The sequence below is a fragment of the Pinus tabuliformis genome, chromosome 7 (assembly GCF_031772625.1).
Source record: "Pinus tabuliformis cultivar Carrire ecotype Pingquan chromosome 7, CPIR1, whole genome shotgun sequence".
NCBI lineage: Eukaryota > Viridiplantae > Streptophyta > Pinopsida > Pinales > Pinaceae > Pinus > Pinus tabuliformis.
In genome coordinates, this window is record NC_142293.1 from 1,476,679,625 (window position 1) to 1,476,705,363 (window position 25,739).

Genomic DNA, 25,739 nt, shown 5'->3' on the forward strand with positions numbered 1-25,739 from the left:
TGCAGGCAAAAGAGAAGATTGATCAAGTTTTCTCTTTTTCCTTTGTCTCTTTATTATAGCCCTATGCTTAGGGCTGTAGAAGACATCCAAAGGTGGTATTTCTTCTACATGTAGAACGATTTCATTGGATGGGTTTTCTGGAATCATCTCTATATCCTTTTGAGTCATAGGTGGGCCGCTGGTTCCTTCAGTTGGAACCGTATTAGTTGCTGTCTTTTGACCAATTGTTACTTTAGGTGTGCTAAATCCCGGTAGGCTCTCAATATTACTTATCATTGAGTCGAACTGTTGCCATTATTTGAGTAGTTTGGGATCAATATGAATGTTTGTATCCATGAGTTCACTACCTTTTCCTTGTTCCTGTTCCTGATTTGGTTTTTTTTCTTTCTCGGAGATATTTTCCACATCAGGAGTCTTATCAGCAGCTATTTGTTCAGTTTGACTGGATGGCTGAACTGTAGGGATTGTGGCTAATAGGTCTAAAGGTAGAGTTTACAACCTCTGTTCTCTAAGCCTATTAAATGTTTCTAGCCCTTCATCTTGAGACCCGATTCTAGCCTATTCTTTAATTTGAAATAATGATTCAGTTGAGGCAAATAGATCATCGAAGTCATCAGCTTCATGATCAAATTTGGCAAGTTTGGCTTGAGCTGTGACATTGTAAGCAACCTGTCTTGGATCATATTGCCTGTTAGGAATTGTGGTAAGATTTAACATTAGTATCTTTTCTGTTTCCTTCTCTGCATGCTTGTAATCACGAAGAGTGAAAATGCTGCATCGTAAAGGGAAGATTGGTCACATGTGTTTCTTTGAATCCTTAAGGGTTCTAGATGTCCCCTATATTGTTATTTGATAAGCCAATTCCCGAGCTAATAATTTATTAGGCACATACAGGAAGAGAACATGGGGTTCAGCGACGCTACCAAAAAGCCTTATATAGGTAAGTTTTTCCTCCCTGAACCAACTACCTACTGCTGCCAAGTCTGTCTCTACTTCTTGGAATACCCTGGAAGCTGGCTTATTAAAAATAGAATAATATACTGGTAAAATAAAACCATTGAAAATTTTATACATATGATTTTTGTAGTTAGCCTTCCATAACTGTTGATGATAAATATGGATTGGTTTAGGGTCTTGGGGAGTCCATCTCCATCCGAGCAATGGAAATTCAGAATTGAAACAAATAGTATCCATAATGTATGCACTGTAATAGAATGGGGGAATGGTCCTGGTAGTTTGATGTGCATTTGTTCTGTACTCTAGAATTGCTGTGGCTAGTTTATCAGACAAAATATTTGCCCAATCCATCACATAACCATTGATTGCAGCTTCCATTAGAGGGACCATTTCTATAGTGAATTTAGCAGAATCATGTATTCCCCACATCCTACACATCATAGCTCCAGCATAACAGTAAGGGGAATCCAATGAGTCAACAGAGTACTTACTTGATGACTTGTGCTTGTGCTTTTCTAGGAAATGCCTCCATTTCTTTATCAGGGCTGACTCTGAGTCGTTTTCTTTTGCAAACGCTTCAAGGAACGCCTTGTTGTATCGCTTCTCGGGTTGAGGTAAGTGATACATTTTCCTGAGATCCTTAGGCTAAAATGAGCCAAATATCCTCCCATCATCTGTGCAAAAGGTTCTATCCGAAACTGGAATCTTCTCTACCACCCATCTTACCACATCAGTATATGGCAAGATTTTATCTTGCGCTGCTATCCTGTGAAGATAAGAACAAGCCAATTCTTTAAGAGTTCCTTCTAATTTGTTAGTTGAATCGGTTGTGGCCTCCTCTGATAACTGTTCATGCTCCTTTGCTTCTATCAGATTATAAATGCTCTCCCAGCTAGTGTTTCCCAGACCAAGACACGTCGTATCTACGATTAATCCTTTTTTGCTTGGTCCTGGATCTTTGGCCGCAGGAGTTGCTGTTGTGGGCTTTTTTTATTTCTTCCCCATTTTCTCCGGATTTCTGGTTTCAGAGGAATTCTGCACAAATAGTTGTAAACCGTGATACAAAGAAAGTGCTACTGCAAGCCAATATGACAATGAATAGAATTATGTTGATTGGCATATGATAAATTAAATATAGTTCTTATTAAAAGATCTACCCTTAACTGCATTATTGAATAGCCGTTTAAACTATCAATCGTGGTAAATAACATCATAAATTCCCATCACATCGCTCATATGCTGAATGATTATTTCAAGCGTGCTTTAGATTTTATTTATCGGCAATCAGCGATCGGGAGTGTCGAAGGGAAGGGCTTTAGCACTTGTTGTAAATATCTCCGATTACCGAAAGGTGATATAATGCATGCAAAATTTTTAAATGTGTTTTTTACTTTTTGAGATGCGCACCTAATTAATAGATCGCAGTCGGGACTTGGCTTGAGCTTTATCACTTTGTCATGCAACTCCACTGATTGCTGATTGCGACTTGCTTTATCGCATCGGGGGTTTTGAGTCGACCTTTTCATATGTTCCTTTATCATTGACACGACCGATTTTCCGATTGCGATTTGTTTTATCACATCGGAGGAGTTGAGGGGCTTTGTTTTACTATACCTTTGGCATTTGCTTCCCCCGATTTACCGATTGTGATTACCTTTTTGGATCGGGGAATTGGGTGAGGTTTCGCTTTTGTGTGTGTTTCCTTTGATATTGCGATATACAATCTCCGATCACTTTATCACAATATAGAATGGTTTTATAATATTTACTAAAGGAACATTTAATTTTTATTAAAAGGTTTATAAAATGATTCATTTACATCGGGCCTTTTAATAAGGATTTATTCTTATGATGGGTTAATACCATTTTTTATTTGTGGACACACAAATCTTAACTAATTTGATTTAAAAAGGGATCCCTATTAAAAAATTTATGTAAAGATTTTTAGAAATGGGGGTTGTTGTATAGCACAGCACACAAGAAAACGTTGCGATTGTGATATCGCGGACCTGCTGGGGATATTTAACTGTAACATATAAAATCCTGCGTCTAGGGTCCATCGCTCATTGCAATAAGTGAAGTTCAATGGCCAAAGGTCTTGTTAACATGACAAAACACTGCGATGCGATATCGACGGACCCGATTGGATATTAAATCGCAACCTATAGCGGCATCGCATCTGGGAACTATCGTATTTCACAATGTTAACGAGGGAATGTTATGCGATGCGAATCGACCGACCTAATGGGAACTTAAACTATGACATATAAAATCCCGCATCCAGTTAATTTATCACATCGCAACTTGGTAATTGTCGGGGGACGATTCTGACTTTTTCTCCCCTCACTGATCTGCGATTGCGATATGCAATGGCCTTATCACATCACAACCCTGAACCTGTTGAGGCCAATTTGTAACACCTTTCTGCCTTGTGACTGCAATTTGTGAAATGCAGGGGCCAATGGAAGCCTGCCACTTGGCACCTCCTCATTCGCTGAAGACCTTGCCACATCATCCCAATCTTGCCATGTAGACAAGTCAAACTTAAACTTTGACTTGCTCTAACTTCTACATACGAACTCGGATTTGAGTACCATTGGATTCAGAATGACGAGATCTTCAATCTAAAGCTGAGTTTGACAAGATTCTGACACTTTGATTTTTGAGCATAATTCTGAGCACTTGATCACTCCTCCCCACTGGAAGCCTTTTGGACCCCAAAAGATTTATATTTAGTTATTGAACAGATGAGGGTATTGTTCCCTCACCTTCCCCACTTTAATCCATTTGGCCTTTGATGGATGTGTACCTTTGAGACCCACTCAAAGATATTCAATACTTCCCCTTTTAGTTGCCCTTGTCCTTTTGTCAAGTATAGTGTCTTGCTGAAGCACATCAAGAAATTCTAGAGAAAAGTCTTCAATAGATGGAATTTGAACATTTTTTCCTTGATCTTCAATCAAAGGAGGTTCATACAGTCTCAAATTTTCAACATTAACAAAGGAATAGATTTGCATATATGAAGGAAAACCAATATTGAAAGCATTATTACTAATCTTTTCCACAATTTTAAATGGACCATAACGAATTGGTTTCATCTTTTTACCTTCACCTTGAAGTCTTTCCTTACTAATGTATATCCAAACTTCATCACCTACTTGAAACTGATGATCCACCCGATGCTTATCATGCGTTGCCTTATACTTGCCTTAACTCTCCTCTAGTTGTTCTTGAACTGTTTGGTGAATCAAATGAATTTTCTCAATGAATTTCTTTTCTTTATCTATGTCGATATGTCCATCTACAACTACATCTTTCTCAAAAATGAAATCCGAAGGAGATTTATTCAAATAACCAAGAGATGCCTCAAAAGGAGAAGTTAGAGTAGAAGAGTGTTTTTCTCGGTTGTAAGCATGCTGATTATAATGCAACTATTCATCCCACAACTTAGGATGTTTGCTGCAATAACCTCTTCGCAAATGAATAACTCTCATGTTAACCACTTCAGTTTGAGCATCTGTTTGCGGATGGAAGGTTGTACTTTTGTTCAATTTGGTGTCCATCAAGTTCCATAAACTTGACCAAAAATTCCCAACAAATCAAGAATCACGATCACTTACAACAAAAGTAGGCAATCCAAAATGAACCCATACATTTTGAAAGAAAAGTTGAGCTGTTTGTTCAGATGTAATTTTCTTTTTACAAGGCATTAATATGCACATATTACTGAACCTATCCACAACTACATACAAATAATCATGACCTTTCCTTGATAAAGGAAGACCTCCTACAAAATCCATAGAAACACTCTCCCATGGACGTGAAGGTACTGGAAGTGGTGTGTACAATCCTAGCTTCCTATTACTAGGTTTACTGACTACACACAATGAACAACCTCTGACAAAACGTGACACACTTTCAAGCATACGAGACCAGTAAAAATACCTCTAAAGATTTGCCACTATTTTACTTACACTGAAATGTCCATCAATAAGAGAAGTGTGTGCTTCCCTTATGACATTTACTCTCTCTCCCTATGGAACACAAAGTTTTGCCAAATGATACAACATATTATCATGAACATGGTAGTCTAATTCCTCAACTTGGTGGCCTTGAATCAAGTTTAAATATACCTCTTGAAATTCAGCATCATGTGCATATTTCTCAACATAAGTTTCAGGAAAAACATAATGATTCTTGAGTAAAATGGCTACATTAACAATTGGTCTAGAAAGCATAACAACGACTGTTAAAAATATATTTCTTGTACTTGATTACCAAGTGGAATTGTTGTAAGAATGCCATCCAACGAAAGTGCCTTGATTACTGCAACTTTGTTTGAGATTGCAGATATTGCAAAGGTTGAGGATTTGTGTGCATAATGGTTTCTTTTCCCATCAAGTAATGCTTCCATTTCTTCACATTTTGCACCAATTCATAAAGCTCTTTATCATACATAGGATAGTTAATAACACCACCATTAAAAATTCTAGAATAAAATGAAATGGGCTTACCATGCTATGAAATTACTGCACCCATGGCGTAGTCCCTTGCATCTGTTTGTATCTCAAAGGGTTGTTTCAAGTCCGAAAATACTAAAATTGGGGATGAACTGATCTTTTGTTTTAAAGCATCAAATGATTTTTGTTGTTTTCCTCCCCACTGGAAGACAACCTTCACGCTGGTCAAAGCATGTAGTGGAGCTTCTATGGAAGAGAAATTGGCAATGAACTTCCTCCAATACTGCGCTGCTCCCAGAAAACTCCTTACTTCTGTGACTGATTTGGGTATTGGCCAATTCACAATGACCGAAACTTTAGAGGGGTCAATCTTCAGCTCACCTCCTCCAACTATGTGGCCCAAATACACTAAGGAATTTTTCCTGAATTCACATTTATACATCTTCAGAAATAACTGTTCTTTTATCAGGACATCCAAAACTTTCTTCACATGCTTGACATGCTCTTCTCGTGATTTGCTGAATATCAAAATATCATCTAAATATAAAATTACAAATCCATCAAGAAACGATCTTAAAACATCATTCATAACTACCATGAATGTAGCCAGAGCGTTGCAAAGACCAAAAGGCATAACCAAGCACTCAAACAATCCATTTTTGGTTTTAAAAGTAGTCTTCCAAATATCCTCCTCATCTATTCTAACTTGATGATATCCACTTCTCAAATCTAATTTAGTGAAATATTTTGCATTCATCAACTGATTAGCAAATCAACTATTCTGGGTAGTGGGTGTCAATTCTTTATGGTAATTTTATTCAAAGATTGATAATCTGCACACATGCACCAGGTTCCATCTTTCTTGGGTACCAAAACGATTGGTGAACCACATGGCGAAGTAGAGGGACAAGTTACACCTTTATCTAACAATTCCTGGATTTGTTTCTTAATTTTTAAACTTTCCATAATTTACATTCGATACATACCGATATTTGGGAGTGGACAATCTTGGTGTAGCTGAATTTCATGTTGAATTCCCATTTTTGGTGGCAATCCCTTTGGTTCTTGAAACATGTCTTCATATTGATTGACCACATAAACCAATTCAACTTTCAGCTTTACGTCACAACCCGCAAAAGATTCATGCTTTGTGTCATTCTTCTACTTGATCATAAGGAGCACGATATTCTTGCTAGAATTGACTAGTCGCTTCATTTTCCCTGCGCTTTCCAAAGACAGATTAAGTTTTTTGAGATCGACTCTCACAATATACTCCACTCCATCTTTGAAAAAATGATATTTTTTCTCAAATATATGGAAAACAACTTTCCTATCATACAAATATGGGCTTCCCAACACAATCCCAGAAATATCCAATGGCACAATGTCTAATTCGACTTCATCAATGAAATTGGCAGTGATTGCAAACCTGAAAATGAATTTTTGTGTGACCTGAAAATTGGCATCCTTTGTTATCCAACCCAACAGATACGGTTTATGATGAGGCACGGTTTCCAGATTCAACTTCTTGACCAAGTTTGTAGAAATTAAATTTGCCTGGGATCCACTGTCAAACAATGTATCAATTTTGGTGTGTTTGGAAATAACTCGGATATGGAACAACTCTATTCTGTTTTCCTCATTTGAAATATTATTGGAGTTATTTGTTGCGCTGGTGCTTGCCACAACTTCCTCTTTGCTTGTATTTTCCACGAATTTCCCTTTAGTGATTGTGGCTGCAATCTTCGCTTCATCACCTGAGTCAGAACCCAAGTCTTGTTGTGCAACAACATTTGTCTTCTGTTTCCCTTTATTGTTAGATTTCTTCAGTCTTAATTTAGGATGAAGCTTCCAATAATGTGCTTCATCATGACCCTCTTTGGAACAATTCTTGCACATGGGTTTCTCCCCTTCTTTCTTAACAGAAGCATTTTTCTTCTGCTTTCCTTTAAATTTCTTCCCTTTTTCACCACTCTGAAATGGCTTCTTCTTACCTTATTCTTGTACATTTTCCCCTCTTTCTTTGAGGTGTGTAGTTTGAACACATACCTCATTAAGATTCGTGGGACTAAACATAAGAATGGTATGTCGAAGATATCCATGCAACCCTCCAATGTATTTCAGCAAAGTATCTTGTGACTGTAAGTCTACTCCTAACATAAGAGCTCTTTTCCTAAACTCTTGAGTATACTCTTGCACATTTTGACCTTTTAATTGTCTGAAATTTTTCCAATTCATGATAGATTTTTGCATGTGGGCTAAAGGGTAAAATTGTCTTTTCATAGCTGTAATGAAATCATACCAAGTAATAGATATCTTACAATTTTTTTTGATCTCGTCTTGAGTCCTTGATTCCCACCATACAAGTGTTGCACCCTCCATTCTCAATGAAGCCAACTGAATTTTGATATCATCCTCTTGAAGGTTCTGAATTCTACAATACACCTCCAACTGATGAATCCAGTTATCCAACTTATCTGCGTTAACTTCACCATTGTACATAGGCAACTCGAATTTAACATCAAGCTTTAGGAAAGGTGATTTACCAATCCCTTTTGAAGAATGATGATGAGTATGAGTAGTGGTGGTATTAGTGGAAGAGTGGGAAGATGCTTTCGAAGAAGAAGATGAAGAAGATGGTGGAGATGGTGGAGATTTATCTCCATTCCCATTACCTCCTCCTGAAGAGCCTTCTCCCTTGGGAGGCTTGGATCTTTCTCCCCGCAACATGTTGTTCCTCTCTTCATATAGGACCTTCACCATCTCTATCATATCAAAGAGAGCCTTTTTGAAGGTCTTCTCATCTTCTGTCATTATAGGTTCTCCTTCATGAGACATGATCTTTGGAGACTCAACTACAACTTCTGTAACTTGAGGATGTACTGGTGTAGAAGACTTTGGCAACCTTGCTCTTCTTCCACTTAACCCAATTCATGGATTTCAACTAGATTTCCTTCACCTCTTTTGAGCTTTAACCTTCTAAGCATGATATGAACTTGCAAACAATTAAATCCTTCCTTCACAAAGCAAATCTAGTAAGAAAAAACCAATGCTCTGATACCAACTTGATCTCAACTGGAGCAACTCAGTTATGCTGTGCTAATTCCCCATTCATATTAAAACCTAAGATGCTTATCATTTGCTTATCAAGTTCCTAAGGATTCAATACTTTTTCTTATTTAACTGATTCCCATGAGAGTTTCTTATGTAAATGTTAAAAGAAATTTAACATAAAACATATGCTAAACATAAAAAAAATAACAACGAAGAACATCCAAATAAAACACACAACAAGAACATGATAAAGGAGTTCACCCCTCCTTGGCTACGCCTCCTTGGTCTAACTTCCAATGGCTTGGGCCTCTCTATTATGCTCAAATTACAACAAAAGTGTGTTTACAATGCTCAAATGCCTCTGAAACTTGTATCAATGAGTTCATCATACTAAAAAATGGCTACCCTGCCTCTTTTTGCATCCAATTTGGATAAGAACTGAAGAAATTATGACTTCTCCCAGTTCTTCCACTAATTGTTCCACAAATTTCTCCAAAACCGACCAAAAACCCCATTTCCGCTCCAAAATTTGTTAACAAAGCGAGAAATTCACCACACAGTGGGCTATATCCTATCGGCTATATCACAAATCACTATCAGAAAGTGATGTGAGCTCTTATGGTCTTGTTAACACAACGTAACGTTGCGATTGCAATATCATGGACCCGTCGAGGATATTTAACTGTAAGATATAAAATTTGCGTTTGGGGTCCATCGCTCATCACAATCAGTGAAGTTCAGCAGCCGAAGGTCTTGTTAACATGGTGGAACACTACGATGTGATATTAGCGACCCGACAGGATATTAAATCGCAAACTATAGCAGCATCACATCCGAGAACTATTGCATTTCACAATGTTAAAGGCAGAATGTTGTGTGATGCGATATCAGTGGACTCGACAGGAACTTAAACTGTGACATATAAAGTCCTGCGTCTGGGCATCATATCCTGGTAATTACCGAGGGCCGATTTTGAATTGTTCTCCCCTTGTCGATTTGCGATTGTGATATGTGATGGCCTTATTGCATTGAAACTCTAAACCTACTAGGGCTGATTTGTAACACCTTTCTACCTTGCAACTGCGATTTGAGAAATGTGGGGGCTAATGGCATCCTACCACTTGGCGCCTCCTAATTTGTTGAAGACCTTGCCACATCATCCCAATAATGCCATGTAGACAAGTCAATCTTAAACTTTGACTTGCTCTAACTTCTGCATACAAACTCGCATTTAAGTACCGTTTGCACCGTTGGATTCAGAATGACGAGCTCTTCAATCTGAGACTGAGTTTGACAAGATTCTGACACTTTTATTTTTGAGCATAATTCAGAACACCTGATCATTTTTTGACCTGTCCCTCCTCCCATCTACATCCTATTCCCAGTGGTTTGCACCTATTATCCTATATATTTCCAATTTCCACTCACTTGTATTACACCCTTGTTTCTCTAGGGGAATTCCCGTCACCAATTTTCTTTGTAGTTTACTAACTCTAGATTTGCATGCTGTTGGTTTCAACCCACAACACTTACCTCAAGTGGCTATAGCTAGACTTGAAGCCTCGAAACCTAACCTAAAATGCATCAAGCACAAGGTTGAGGAACCTAGTCTCACCCTGGGAAAGGATATCCATCTCAATGATATCCATGAAATGGAAAACTTAGTGGGGGTAGGAGGATTTGCTAGTAAGTGGATGTCAATGGTAGTTCTTCGCTGGTGGAGAAAGCTAGACTTCCTCTTGCTATTTTTCTACTCCCCTTGTTACTTGATCCTAGCTAAAGGTTAGATGGGGTGGATAACTAGGTCCAAAAAGGACACAAAGAAATTCCTCAGGGGACACTAGTTATGGGGTTCACAAGCCCTCTTTATTAAAAAATGGTTGATTAGTTTTGGTGCCCACTTAGATAAGTTTTCCATTATGCTAATATGGGTAAGATTATCGGGTTCTACTTTATTTTTTTGGTTTCCCAAAGTTTTAAAGAAATAGGGAACACATTGGGGTTTTATTAATATGCTAATATCTCCTACCAGCAAACACAATATATGGGTATGACTTGGGTTTTGGTGAGCCTAAATATATCTTCAAGGTACCATAATCCATCACCATAAACTTAAGGTGACTCATTCATAGAAAAATTTTGGACTATAAAGGAATTCACTTCAAATATGGTCATTTCCAAACCTATGGTCATTTGAGCAAGGAATGCCCAATGGGGAAATCTTGAAGGAAATGGATTCGCAAGGAAAATCCCTTCTTTGTCTCCCTACTTTGGCTTTCCTCCCCAAATCAAAATCATATTTTCACAAAGGAAGCAACACAGTTTGAAAAACCTTTGAGATATCTATGGGGATATGATAAAGCTCCATCCCCTTTGGACATTGTTCCATCTCTCTCCAAAGGTGTGGAAGGTGGTATTGTTCCTCAACCGTACACTGTAGGGGCTTTCTCTACTTAAGGTATGGAAATCTTGATCCCTCATCCTCCATTTTGTTTGAATGATTTTTTTCCTTCCTCTAGTTTTATGCACTCTCCCATTTCTCATGTATCCTTTGTTCCCCCTCCTACACCCTCCCCTCCCTCTCTCTTCCCTACAATTATCCCATTCTATCTATCAACTTACCTACCACCTCTCTTAGTTTCTCTTCTCCATTGGATGATATTTCCCTTTTCCAACCACCTCCTTATCAAACCTCTTCCATACCCTCTCCCCCACCCAACAATCTTCACTTCCTCTCTTGACCTTGGGTTCCCTCATCCTTTGACTCCTCATAGGATTTTTTTCTAGATCATAGCTCTGGGCTAGGGTCTTTGGAATTTATGGACCACAAACCTAATATGAGGGGATGAAAATCCCATCTCTCTCATTCTTAGCAATATGAATCCTTGAAAATTCATTTAGGGAGATAGTGCAAGATTATTGGGGCCATTAGTTCCGAAGCCCTTGATATGGCTTCCAAATTATTATTCTCTCTTTGTATTGTAGGGGCCTAGCCAACCCTCAAAAAAATTGGTGTTGGGATAAGGAGGTGTCCTTCCTCAAAACCCTGATTTGACATTGGGATTTCATCTCATAAGATTATCTTGGGAATTCAAAGGGGTCCTTGTATCTGGGTGGAACTCCCACTATATTTTTTTTCTTTCAACATGGTTGCTTTACTTGGGTTTAACCTTTGATTTTTCTCTATGGATTTGAACAAATATTTTTAAGGCATAAACACATATAGTCCATATATTCAAAGGAAGCCTTTATAGAGCATTGTTTTTAAGAGAATTTAAGTTTCACATCTCAATACATTCATTGGAGGAGATATAAATTTTACTCTGGGAGACTCAGCAAGTTTGGGTGCTTTTGCCGAAAAGGACACCCTCTCCAATTATTTCATTTAACACTTCTATGGAGTGTACCTTATTGATATATGTCACTTTCAACTTATCTCCACCTATTCAAGCAATAACGTTGAGCAGGATAAAATTTCTCAGCACCTTGGTTTCTCTCTAATTACTTATGTCATGTCCAATCTAAATCTTAACATGCAATAGTGGGTCCCTATATGAGGAGACATAGAGCACCATCTAATCCTCCTAAAATCCCCCCCTCCCTTCCATAACTTCCAAAACATTTCAAATTGAATTCTCATTGATTTGAATACCCCTCTCTACATGACCTCTTAAAAAATTTCTTCACAGCCTTTCTCCCTTGACAGCCTTGAATCTCTCCAAATCCAGTTTTACAAGAACCTAAAGGTTTTAAAATTTTTCATTTACATGGCGCCAAGAAAAAAGTGACAGAGACTCCCAAGAACTGGCGGAAATAGAAAAATCTCTCTCCTCCACATTAGAAAACCATGTTGAAAAAGGATCGTCTTATGAGAATTAAGATTATCTAAAATCTCTTGAATATATATGAAGGAAAATCCTTCTTGATAAAGATAATAAATGGTGCATGAAGAGTAGAACCCTTTGGATTCACTCTAGGGACAAGAACTTAAAATATTTTCAAAAGATTGGAAAATATAGAAAAGTATTAAATACTATTTGGGAGATTAAAAGAAAGTATGGCTCTGTTATCTCCACCTTCCAAGACATTTCCTCAGAAGGGTGAAAATATTTTAAGGAATTATTCCACTAGAACATAAGAGTCGCTATTGATCACATTTGAAAAGTACAAACCCTTTCCCTAGGTTTGTCGATTAGAGGGGTAATGATAGCCTAAAGGTTGATGTCACAAAGCCTGAAGTTGATTATGTTTGCATAATTTCTAGAAGGGGAAATCCCTATAATGGTTGGACTTCTAATGGAATTCTACCTTAAAATATATGTTTTTCTAGAGAATAACCTACTAAGAGTGGTGGAACACTCTCAACCTACTAGACAAATTCCCACCCCTTTTAACTCTACTTTTATCACATTGATTCTCAAATCAGACCATCTAGATATCTTTAATTTTTCATACCCATATCATTGTGCAACACCATCTATAAATTCATATCAAATATTATAGCTTATATAGAGAAGGATGTTTCATCAAGGCACATCTCTCTTGAACAATTTCAGTTTTTGTTAGGTAGAAAAATTCATGAAGCAATTATTGTATTAGCCCAAGAAGTTATCCATTCCATTCACACTAGAAAACAACAGGTTGTTTTATAAAAGTTTAACCTATCTAAAGTTTTTTACTAGGTCAATGGGCTCTATCTCAGACCCCTCCTCATTCATATTGGGCTTTTTCATTCCTTTGTTAGTTGGATTTTAAATTATATCTCCTCTACTTCCACAACTATTCTAATCAATGCAACAACCACTATTTTTTTAATGTAGAATGGGGACTTCGATAGGGATGTCATCTCTCCCCCTTATTTTTCCTCCTTGTGGCAGAAGTTCTCAATAAACGTATTTCTAATGCAAAGAATAGTTCTCTCTATAAAGGAATTTCTATCTCTATGCAATGCTCTCACACCCACATACTGTTCATAAATGATGTCCTCATATTTCAAATGGGATATACAAGCACCTTCTTTTTAAAAACCTTTTGAGACACTTTGAGCTATAAATGGGAATGTAAATAATTTTTTACACATAGCGTTTTCTTTGATGATAGAAAGATGTCATTTATGTCAAAATGGATGTATGAGAAAATAGGAGTACTACCTATGATGACCAAAGAAGCACTAGGACTTTCTAAGAAGTAATATGATAGTTGGATCTCTTACCACTTCGATCTCTGGAGACTCGTTGTGCTTCAAAAATCTCATTTATATTATCAATCCATTTTCCAAATTTTTGATTAAAACTCAACTGTGTTTTTTCATTCCCTAATTATTTTCTCAACAAAACAATTTCACCCTCTAGCCTTTCACAAGCTTGATGTTGCTCAATTAGTTTTTGATTTAAAGATTATTGAATCTTCTTACCTTTAATTTTTAGGAGAAATGGTTCAAAAAAATTAACCTTTTCTTTGATCAATGTCTCCTTATGAGTTTTATTTTTATTTCTCATCTTTTATATTTATTCAAGTGCATTTACCATCTCTCCTTCTAGATCCGCTTCAACTTCTTCATCATTAGAATTGATAGCTTCAACTCGCAGATTATATATGGCCATTAGAGAATTATTTTTCTATTTAATTATCTATGCCCTCATCTAAGGATTGGTTTCCTTCACTTTTAGATGAACTAGCTTCTCGGATATACAGACTCCTCTTCTTAACCTTCTTTCTATCTTTTTAAACTTTCCTAAATTTTTCTCTTGAATCATAATTTGAAGTATACCTAGGGGGATAATATGGGGTACAGAAAGAGGTATCCAGGGGAATAATATAATACTGTAAGGATGATAAATAAAGGTGCCAATATTAACAAATAAAGTGGTTAACCCACATTATGCAAGGGACCACAAGTAGTTAGAGAATAATGCGATACACCCATTGTATTAGGTGTATAGTATTGAGAAACCAGTGGCAATGACCCATGGTATTGTATATATGAAGCCTTTATAAAGGCTAGAGACTTTCCATTTAGAAATGTCAATTATTGTTGTATTGGCAAGAATATGGCTTGTGGAGTGATCTCCTTCCTTAAGGAGTAATTGTATGGTGTTACCCCACCTCAGGGGTTTAATATTAATAAAGATCTAAAGCTTCTATATTTATTCTTGTATTTCTCTTGGGATTATTTACAGTTATTAGGTTTATTTACAATTTTAATATATTTTCAGGTAAAATATATATAAAAAGTAGTATCAGAGCTTTTTCTTAGACAAAGCGGGAAGAATTGTTTTTTCATTTTTTGCAGGAATTTTTTGGGCGACGAGTTTGAAAATTAGATCTAAATTTTTTGGAGAAATAATTATGAAAACAAATTATAGATATGAATTCATTGTGAAAAAATACCCAAATTCAAAAAACAAATTGGTCGAATCAGAGTTTAGATGAGGGAGATATCGTTGATTTAAAATCAATTGTTTTGTAGAACTTTTTCTGGGGCGATTCGTGGACGATATGTCTCCAATAATTTTTTCTATTTTTTTGTGCATAATTTCAGAAAAATAATTGTATATATAAGATCCTCTTTAAAAATCACCCAATTAAAAAAAAAATCGGTCGAATCAAAGTCTGGAAGAGGGAGATATTGTTGATTTAAAATCAACTTGTTTTTCATAAATTTTTGTGATGGTAGGACATTTTTAACATGGATTTGTGTTTCCCGAGTTCCCAGATCATTATTTCAATCAAACAGAAAGATGAAAAATTACCATTCCATTTCTGAAAATAGGCTATAAAAAGGATTCTCCACCATATTGACATATTTGTGTCCATTTTAAAATTTGTTGCACAAAGAAGGTAAATTTGTTCAAAACCCTCATTCTTGTCGCACAAAGAAGGTAAATTTGTTCAAAACCCTCATTCTACTTCATGGATTCTATTCAAATATTTTTTACAAGAAAATATAGTGGCCCTACTATTGAAGAATTCCTACAAATGGAACATTCACAATATCCGCGATTATGGAAACCTTTATTATTCCTTCATTTTAGAGATCATACTATCATATGGTCGGAATCACTTGACCAAAAGAAGTTGGTAAGCCTTCCCGATCACTAGTACAAAATGGCTAATTAATTATTAAAAAATGACTAAAATTTTCATATAAACGACTATTTTTCAGTCGATGACAAGTAGTAGCTAATTTACAGTATCTTATAACGCGACCAACTTTTAGTCGTTTTTAGCTTAGTCATTTATTGGTTGTTTCAATTTTATCTTTTAGTAGTATATTTAGTCATAAATTTAGTCCTTGATTTAGTCATTAATTGTCACAATTAATGACCAAATATACAACAAAATATATTACTATATGATCACCCGAGAAAACCAATTAATGACCAAAGAAATATGACCAAAATGTTGGTCGTATTATAAGATACTGTAAATTAGCTACTAATAGTCATATATATGCAAATTTTAGTCATCGTTTGAAACCAATTAATGACTAGAGAAATGTGACTAAATTTTTGTCGTGTTATAAGATACTATAAATTAGCTACTAATAGTCGTATATATGCAAAATTTAGTCCTCATTTGTAATCACAAATTTATCATTTGCAGTAGTCATTTATCTTTTTTTGGTAGTTTCATATTCATTATATAAACGACTAATTTAGTAGTTTATATTCATTCATTTGCTTTCATTAATAATCATTATAAATGACTAATTTAGTCGTATATTCATTTTATTTGTGTTCATCATTAATCAATATAAACTACTAATTTAGTAGTTTTAAATTGATTTTATGTGTTCATTATTAATCAACATAAATTAATTAGTATGTTTTTGCAGCTAAATTTAAAAAATGGCATACAATGTGCATATTCATCTTATATGAAAACGCAAAGTTGCATATGTTAATTACAATACTAAACAATATCAAGTGCAACTATAAATAATTTCAACCACGTAAATTGTATTATATGAAATGTTAAAGTATTACAATATGAGTTTCCAACTTAATATTGGTTGGACTACAATTTACACATGAAATGATGTTTCATCATTTCAAAACATTATCATTATGTTGCCAAGGCATTGCAGGTGAATTCACCAACTCTGGAGACTTGACCATCAGTCTCTATGTGTGTGTCTTATGTGGGATATTGAATCTAAGGGTATCACTAGATCGGTTCTCTTCTCTCTCTCTTTTTGCATTTGTCGCTCCAGTGTTATTGCTTTGAGCCTCTTTCTTCATTTCTTGCTTCTTACCATCGATACCGAGTTCCTTTTCTGAAAAAGGAAGAAGGTACAATGGAGAGTGTAAGACATGAAATACAATGAACACTAGAATATAAACTAAAGTAGACTATAAAGACTTTATATGACATATACCTCAATATCAACAATGTCAAAGCCATTTTTCCCTATACAAGCAAGAAACTCGAACAAGTTTTCCTCATTTGGGCATTAGTGGCCACTATAATATGGTCAGATGACTTGTATAAAAAAAGAAAATAAAATGTGACCATATAAAATAACACCTTAATAATTTAGTATTCAAACTTCAGTGAAAGCTTAGGCACAATCATGCCAACTAAGTTACATGCTAAAAATCTCAAGTTGTGGATAACTTGTGAAAACAAATAATCTGAGTTGTGATGTTTAATCCTTGTCATTTTATTCACAACAACATTTCATTTTCTAATGCATGAACTTGGTCAAGTATATAACACTAGTACAAAATGACCAATTAGTTACATTTCTCTTTTTATTCAAGACATGTAGTAAGCTCCATGTTCTTCTAGAGGGGAAGAAGATTCACACCCATGTGGTCAAACATGGTTGAGTCAAATACATCAGTGGATAATTCACCTGTTATAATGTATGCCAAATATGGGAATTTGGAGTTTTCACATCAATTGTGTGACCAATGGCATGAACGAGATGCCATCTCATGGGGTACCATGATTTTTTCTTATGCTCAGAGTGAAGATGTCAATGAGGCCTTGAGGCTGGAAAGAGTGAGCCATGATGTTGTTGTCATGGTTAGCATGTTGCCAGTGTGTGCACACTTAGGGGTTTTGCAAGATGATTAATGGATTTATCCCTACATGATTAGGATTAAGCTCAATCAAAACATTATCCCCAAGCTTGTGATTATGTATGCCATGTGCAATAGCATGGAGAATCCACATAACTTTTTTGACAACACTAGTATTAGAAATTTTTTCTTATGGAAGAAACAATTAAATGCCATGTAGGAAGTGGTCTTTATGAGGATGTGACCTTTCCATTTTCCAAATGTATGGAGTGTGTGTACAACCAAATATAATCATTTTTTCCACTGCTCTTTAGGCATGTGTCAACTTGTCTGTTCTAAGAGAAAGGGAGAAGATCTAAGCCCATTTTGTCAAAATTGGATTTGAGTTTTGTTAGGTCCCTATACTACTAGTGCAACCCCTTATTTTTATTAGTACAACCCCTTTATTATATTGTTGTGCCCATGTAGTCCCCATATTGTTATTATTGTGCCCCATAGAAGCCCACTATTGTTATTTGTGTGCCCTTAGATTATTATTGTTATGTTGGCTCTGATTATATTATGACCCCTTAGAGTCCTATATATAGAAAGGAGGTCTTGTCATTTGTATTATCATTGTAGTTTATATGATAAGCTATCATCTATAACCAATGTTTTGATTCATTGAACTTAGTTCACTTCAATAATCTCCTCCTCCATCATTCCTTCTCCTTTTTAAATATAGTGCTTTGCTGTAGGATCTTATCTTATATCTTTGACCCTTCTACCACTCCCATGGTTCAGTTTGTGTGGACTCTGGAGGTCCACTGCTTTAAATTGGATATGTGTGTGATCATTAATTAAACTAGGGTTCAATATTTGTGGAGCTCTATTGATTTGTATTGGAATCATGCATGGCCATTACTTAAAATTTCATGCTTGTCCATATCAACAATTTTTTGAATATTAAGAGGCTATGCGTATATATTGTTGCATTTTTTAACCAATAATGGTGGGTTGTAAGTCATATACCTGTTCCAAGGTAAAACAGGGTACTAATTGGTTTTTCTTAAATCATGTGAATTTTTGTTATTTTGAAGTAACTTCATTGCGTTTTCGGCTTGTGTAGCTTAGAGTTCAAATATAACTCCATGCCTATTATGCACTGATACTCTCGATGGGTGCTGGGAAGTATGTACCGGCCTCTGAAGAAGCTTCGATGATCACATTCCATGTGACCCGATGTGCTCTCCTAGTTACTTTTGCTTAAAATTTTTCATTCAGAGCAAGTCAAGAGACAATGAATGCAAAATGGTAAAATCTTATCAGCTCTTCTTAAAGTTAGGCTCTAATAGGAGGGCAGGTCTTATCCTTTAGTACAAGGCACTGTGACAGCAAGAACTTCGTAATCATCTGCCATTTTCAGAGGATGAGTTAGAGTATATAAATAGGCTTGATGCAAATAAAGATGCAGATATGTTGAGAGTGAAGTTGCCCATGTTGAGGGAGTCGTCTTTAAGGATTCTTATATTGTGCACAACATTCTTAAAAATTGTTGTCGCTGCTAGTCATTGCCTTCTAGAAATTGGTGAAATGATGAGTCCATAGTTTCATGGTGTAGAAGAGGAAGTGAGTGAGATGGAACTAATTTGTATGTAGGCTGAATATGAGGCAGATCAACAAATTTCTACCACTAGTTGTGAATCAGTTACTAATTTCTCAGAAGCCTTCCCTAGGAAGGAACATCCAAAAAATCAGTTTGAGTTTGATGACATGGAGTATGAGGAAGATTTTCAGCATGTTGCTGACTGTCTGAATTATGTGGAGAATGGGTTGAACATTGGCAAGATGCATGATCCTCAGAAATAAAGTAGGTATAATACCCTACCTAAAATACCTGAAGTGACTGGACTCCCGTGATTTCTCTCTCAATATACATTCCAAGGTCACTACTAGGAAAGAGATGATTTCCATTCGGCTAAAGGTTACGTTGGAAAGATTCTAGGGCAACCTGACCTAAAGAGTTTAGTTTGTGTGGGAGAGACAGGTGTCCAAGAAGTTGTTGATTACCTTCTAGATCACAAAATTTTTTCAAAGGTGCCTCCAACTGTTCTTGTTAAGATTTCACATCCAATTTTTAATATTAACAATGGGATGACCATAAACAAAAGCCCAAAAAGTAAACAAGTAAAATTGCTTCATTTCAGCAGTTTGTTATACATAATTGTGATGCCAGTGACCATGGGACATCCAACTTCTCTATTGCTGTTGTACATAGGATATGAATTTTAGATATAAGGATATTAAATACTGACAGACATGTTGGAAACATCCTTGTAAAATGATTGGAAAGAGATTTTGGCAGATATCCTCAAATGAGTGATGTTGTTGAGTTTATACCTATAGACCATAGTCTCTGCTTTCCAAAAATGCTGGAGGATCCTTTCTTTGAGTGGCTTCATTGGCCTCAAGCTTCTCTGACATTTTCAGAGGATGAGTTAGAGTATATAAATAGGCTTGATGAAAATAAAGATGTAGATATGCTGATATTGAAGTTACCCATGCTAAGGAGTCGTCTTTAAGGATTCTTATATTGTGCACCACATTCTTAAAAACTATTGCCGTTGCTGGTCTTTGCCTTGTCGAATTTGGTGAAATGATGAGTCCATAGTTTCATGGTGTATAAGAGGAAGTGAGTGAGCTGGAACTAATTTGTATGTAGGCTAAATTTGAGGTAGATCAAGAAATTTGTACCACTAGTTGTGAATTGGTTACTAATTTCTCAGAAGCCTTCCCTGAGAAGGAACATGCAAAAAATCAGTTTGAGTTTGATGACATGGAGTATGAGGAAGATTTTTAGCATGTTTTTGACTCTTTGAATTATGTGGAGAATGGGTTGAACTTTGGCAGGATGCATGATCCTCAGAAATCAAGTAGGTATAATACCCTACCTAAAATACCTAAAGTGACTGGACTTTCATGCTTTCTCTCTCAATCTACATTCCTAGGTCACTACCAAGAAAGAAATGATTTCCAGCATCATTCAACTAAAGGTTACATTGGAATGATTCTAGGGAAACTTGACCTAAAGAGTTTAGTTCTTGTGGGAGACACAGGTTTCCAAGAAGTTGCTGCTTACCTTCTAGATCACAGAAACTTTGCAAAGGTGCCTCCAACTGTGCTTGTTAAGATTTCACATCCAATTTTTAATATTAACAATGGGATGACCATAAACAAAAGATAAAAAAGTAAACGAGTAAAATTGCTTCATTTCAGCAGTTTGATATACATAATTGTGATGCTAGTGATCATGGGACATCCAACTTCTCTGTTGCTGCTGTACATAGGATATGAATTTTAGATATAGGGATATTAAATACTGATAGACATGCTGGAAACATCCTTGTAAAAAGGTTGGAAAGAGATTTTGGTAGATATCCTCAAATGAGTGATGATGTTGAGCTTATACCTATAGACCATGGTCTTTGCCTTCCAAAAACGCTGGAGGATCCTTTCTTTGAGTGGCTTCATTGGCCTCAAGCTTCTCTTCCATTTTCAGAGGATGAGTTAGAGTATATAAATAGGCTTGATGCAAATAAAGATGCAGATATGCTGAGATTGAAGTTTCCCATGCTGAGGGAGTCATCTTTAAGGATTCTTATATTGTGCACCACATTCTTAAAAATTATTGCCGCTGCTGGTCTTTGCCTTGCAGAAATTGGTGAAATGATGAGTCCATAGTTTCATGGTGTAGAAGAGGAAGTGAGTGAGCTGGAACTAATTTGTATGCAGGCTAAATTTGAGGCAGATCAACAAATGTCTACCACTAGTTGTGAATCGGTTACTAATTTCTTAGAAGCCTTCCCTGAGAAGGAACATGCAAAAAATCAGTTTGAGTTTGATGATATGGAGTATGAGGAAGCTTTTCGTCATGTTTCTAACTCTCTGAATTATGTGGAGAATGGGTTGAACTTTGGCAGGATGCATGATCCTCAGAAATCAAGTAGGTATAATACCCTACCTAAAATACCTGAAGTGACTGGACTTCCGTGCTTTCTCTCTCAATCTACATTCCCAGGTCATTACCAGGAAAGAAATGATTTCCAGCATCATTTGGCTTTGAATCGGTCATTTCATGGTGTTGTTTCCAAATATTTTTTTGTAAATTATCCTTCATCACCAAGACTTTTGCATGGAGGTACTAGAATGTCTTTTCCATATAATTTCTCCTCCCCAAAAACCACCAGAGGGTGCCCACTCTCGAAATTGGAAGAGATTCCTTATTTAGGAGGGGAAGAACTACAGGAAGAGCTTTCTGAGAGAAAACAAGAAATCCATGGTTTGAAGCAACAAGGTCCATCACATGGATAGTTTGAGATTCCTTATTTAGGAGGGGATCCTCCCCAAAAAACACCAGAGGGTGCCCACTCTTGAAATTGGAAGAGATTCCTTATTTAGGAGGGGAAGAACTATAGGGAGAGCTTTCCGAGAGCAAGCAAGAAATTCAAGGTTTGAAGCAAGAAGATCCATCGCATGGACAGTTTGAGATTCCTTATTTAGGAGGTGAATAATTGAAAGAAGCGCTTTCCAAGAGCAAGCGAGAAATTCATGTTGTGAAGCAACAAGGCCCATCACATGGGCAATTTATATCACCCAGGAGTATTTTCTTCCCTCAGCAAAATCAACACTGTCCAAGCTGTAAAGGAGCATGGAAAGAGAATTCAGGGAAAGTTGTTTCAACTTTAAGAGAAACGCAAAGTGACCATGAAATGGGTATGGTGGCTCCAAAAAGCATAAAGTTTTCAGACTTGAGTGAGGGGAATTGGACCTTGTCCATTAAAATTTTCCAGGAACTTCTGCCGAAAATAGTCACATCAAGAAGAACCATAACGAGAAACCACAGGGAGAGACTCGGAACTTCATGCCAGTTTTGAGAACTGGTCTTTTGAAAAAGGTTTTGAAGGTTACTTGGTGCATGCCAGTTTTGGGGACTGGTCTTCTGAAAAAGGTTTTGAAAGCTGCTTGGTGCATGCTTGATTTTAATTGTAATATATTGTACAATACTTATATAGACTTATGAAAAGAACTTGGAAGTGGTTGAGCCAATTTATTTTGTCGCCTACTACTATAATGTGTTTTCCATATATATAAATGAGGCTTATTGATCAACATCTTATCTATATACTTCTTCACAACATCATACAAGTCCATGTGACCTCCATAGGACAGATAGCTCATAGAATCCTCTATGAAAGACCTCACAATGTGACAACAATTAGGCACCGTGGCAGAAAATGGTCCAAGGGTCAACTGGTCATCGATTATTCAAAAAATTCAATATTTTTCCCCATTAAAATCCCCAAACATCCCTTGCCCTCATATCTGGGTTAATTGATCATCGATGCTGGTCCAGAAAATTCAATAATTTTCCATTAAAAACCCCAAACATCATTCCCCCTTGTAGCTGAAAACATCATTCCCCTTGTAGTTGAATGAAAAATGTGAAAAAATCACAAAACAATAATTCTTTCTTCATTACATATATTTCATTCAAAGTTTCAAACCCTGTATTAATGAGTTTGTAATGAATGAAACCAAATTATATCATCAGTGAGGTGAGAGAAATTAATTGTTACCTGGATCTCCATTTGGGTAGCTAGTTTTTTCACTGACCTAACAAGGTAGAGTATCCCGTACACATAATTCAAACATGAAACTTGGTGCATCCACCTGTTTTTTAAGCAATGTCTGAGATTTCAGCGAACACTCTACTAAATACCCCTATTCTTCCCCTCTCGTTTATTACCTGGCACCTTCCAACATTTGGTGGTCTGGAGGTTTGGTTAAAAATCCATGATCATTATGGATGCTTCTGCGATCAAAAAAATATTTTGCAGGTTTGGTTAAGAATCCATGATCATTATGGATGCTTCGCGGATCAAAAAAATGTTGACACTAAATATGACAACTTAAAAAACACTTATTTTTGGGGGGAGATTCATGAGGAAAAGTTGATCATTTTTAAATAACCCATAAAGAAAAATAAAATCTAATATTTTTCATCGTTTTCTCTTTCATATTGAATTGGAATGTAACTATTTTAAGAATTAGTGGATTTAGATGATTATTTATGTAGGAATTTACAGGGTAAGTTCCTCAGACAGAACACCAAAGGACACTGCTCACAAATAGATCACAAATCAATACACCAGTATTATTGACGTGGTTAAATCCCTCAAAGAGGGAAATAGTCCACGGCCCGAGCCAACGCGGCCACTTCAGGAAATTTATTAATAAAAGAATGAAAATTTACATAAGCTTCTCTCATGAATGGTTACCCTACAAATGACCCTCCATGCTCTTTAAATAGAGATCATGGACCAATCGGGTGTTAAGCCATGGATCAAGTGTCGGTAATACCGAGGAGAGAATGAACCGTCGGATCACTACATATCGTGATCATCAGATTGTATGTTACAAAAGTACATAGTAAAGAAACACACTTTACCTAACTCTACTCTAGACCAAGTTATACTTAACTATTTCCTATGTGTCGGAATATCCTAACATCCCCCCTTAAGAATAACTTGGGATAGGATTGAAGGATGTACAAATATGAAAATAGGAGAAGGAAGGAGACATTAGAGCCTATCCCCCCTTAGTGACAACTTCCTGAACTCCAACCATAAATCAAAGTTTAGTAAACTTCGCCTCTGTGAGAGCCTTTGTAAAGATGTTTGCAACTTGATCATCTGTTGAACAATATTGCACTTTAAGAACATGGTCATGAATGAGCTTTCTGATGAAGTGCATGTGTAGTTCAATGTGTTTTCTGTGCTGATGTTGGATTGGATCTTTGCATAGTTGAATGGCACTTTTATCATCACACCAAAGTGTAGTCGGACGCTGCTGAAAGCCAAACTCTGATAGGATCTGACGAAGCCACATGGCTTCCTTACTAGCTTCTATGGCACCACGATACTCTGCTTCTGCTGAAGAAAGAGAGATGGCACTTTGTTTCTTGCAAGCCCATGTAATAGGTCCTGAACCAAGAGTGAACACATAACCTACAATAGACTTCCGATCATCAGGGTCACCAGTCCAATCGGAACCAGTGAAACCAACCAATAGAGGAGATGCTTCGGCACTGTAATGAATCCCAAACTAAACTATACCTCGAACATAACGAAGTATTCTTTTAGCTGCTTTCCAATGACTTTCATGTGGATTTTTCATAAACCGAGCAATAAGGCCAACAACGAAGGAAAGGTCAGGACGGGTAAGGGTCAGATACAAAAGTTTTCCTACAAGTTGATGGTATAAGGTAGCATAAACTTCAGGTGAAGTATAAGTGACTTACAGTTTGGCTCCAGATTGAAAGGGAGAAGGGGATGGCTTACAGTTTTCCATGTGAAAATGACGTAGAAGATCACATGCATACTTGGACTGGGAAAGCGAAATACCTTCCTTGGATTGCAAGACTTGAAGAATAAGAAAATAATGCAAGTTTCCTAAGTCTATCATTTCAAACTTCTTTTTAAGGCTGGACTTCACATGGTTTATAAGGTTGGGATCACTACGAGTAAGGATAGGATCATCAACATAGAGAACAAGAATGATAAGGGACTTTCCCACTTTCTTGGTGTAGACAGTATTTTCAGAATGACACCTAGAAAAGCCAGTTTCTAAAAGAAAGCTATCCATTTTGGCATACCAAGCTCGAGGGGCTTGCTTGAGACCATAAAGGGATTTCTTCAGCCGACATACAAGGCTAGAGTTTGTTTGAATAAAGCCAGTAGGTTGTTCCATATAGATTTCTTCATGCAAGAAGGAAGATTTAACATCCATTTGATGGACTTCCCATTTGAAAGAGGCAACAAGGGAAAGAACAAGGCGAATAGAGTTCATTTTGGAAATAGGGGATAAGGATTCAGTATAGTCAATGCCTTCAACTTGTGAAAAACCCTTAGCAACAAGATGAGCTTTATGTTTATCAACTTTTCCATCTGGTCCATACTTGGTTCTATAAACCCATTTGCATCTAACAAGTTTTCATCCCTTTGGTAGAGGAACAAGATCCCATGTATCATTTGCCAATAATGAATGATATTCTTCATTCATAGCTGCATCCCAATCTGGATGGCTTGAAGCTTCTGCAAAGGTGTCAGGATCATAATTCGCTGAAGCTTGAGCCAGTAAAGAAGAGGCTCTATTGAACTGAGAACATGTACGTCGCTGATATGTAGGATCATCGGCAAGA

General features: G+C 36.5%; 2 pseudogenes; both read left to right on the forward strand.

The window, feature by feature from the left end:
- Positions 1 to 903: 903 nt before the first annotated feature.
- LOC149253393 (phosphatidylinositol 4-kinase gamma 6 pseudogene) lies at positions 904 to 20,339 on the forward strand (annotated as a pseudogene).
- A 51-nt stretch (positions 20,340 to 20,390) lies between these two features.
- Positions 20,391 to 21,850, forward strand: LOC149253394 (phosphatidylinositol 4-kinase gamma 6 pseudogene; annotated as a pseudogene).
- Positions 21,851 to 25,739: the final 3,889 nt, after the last annotated feature.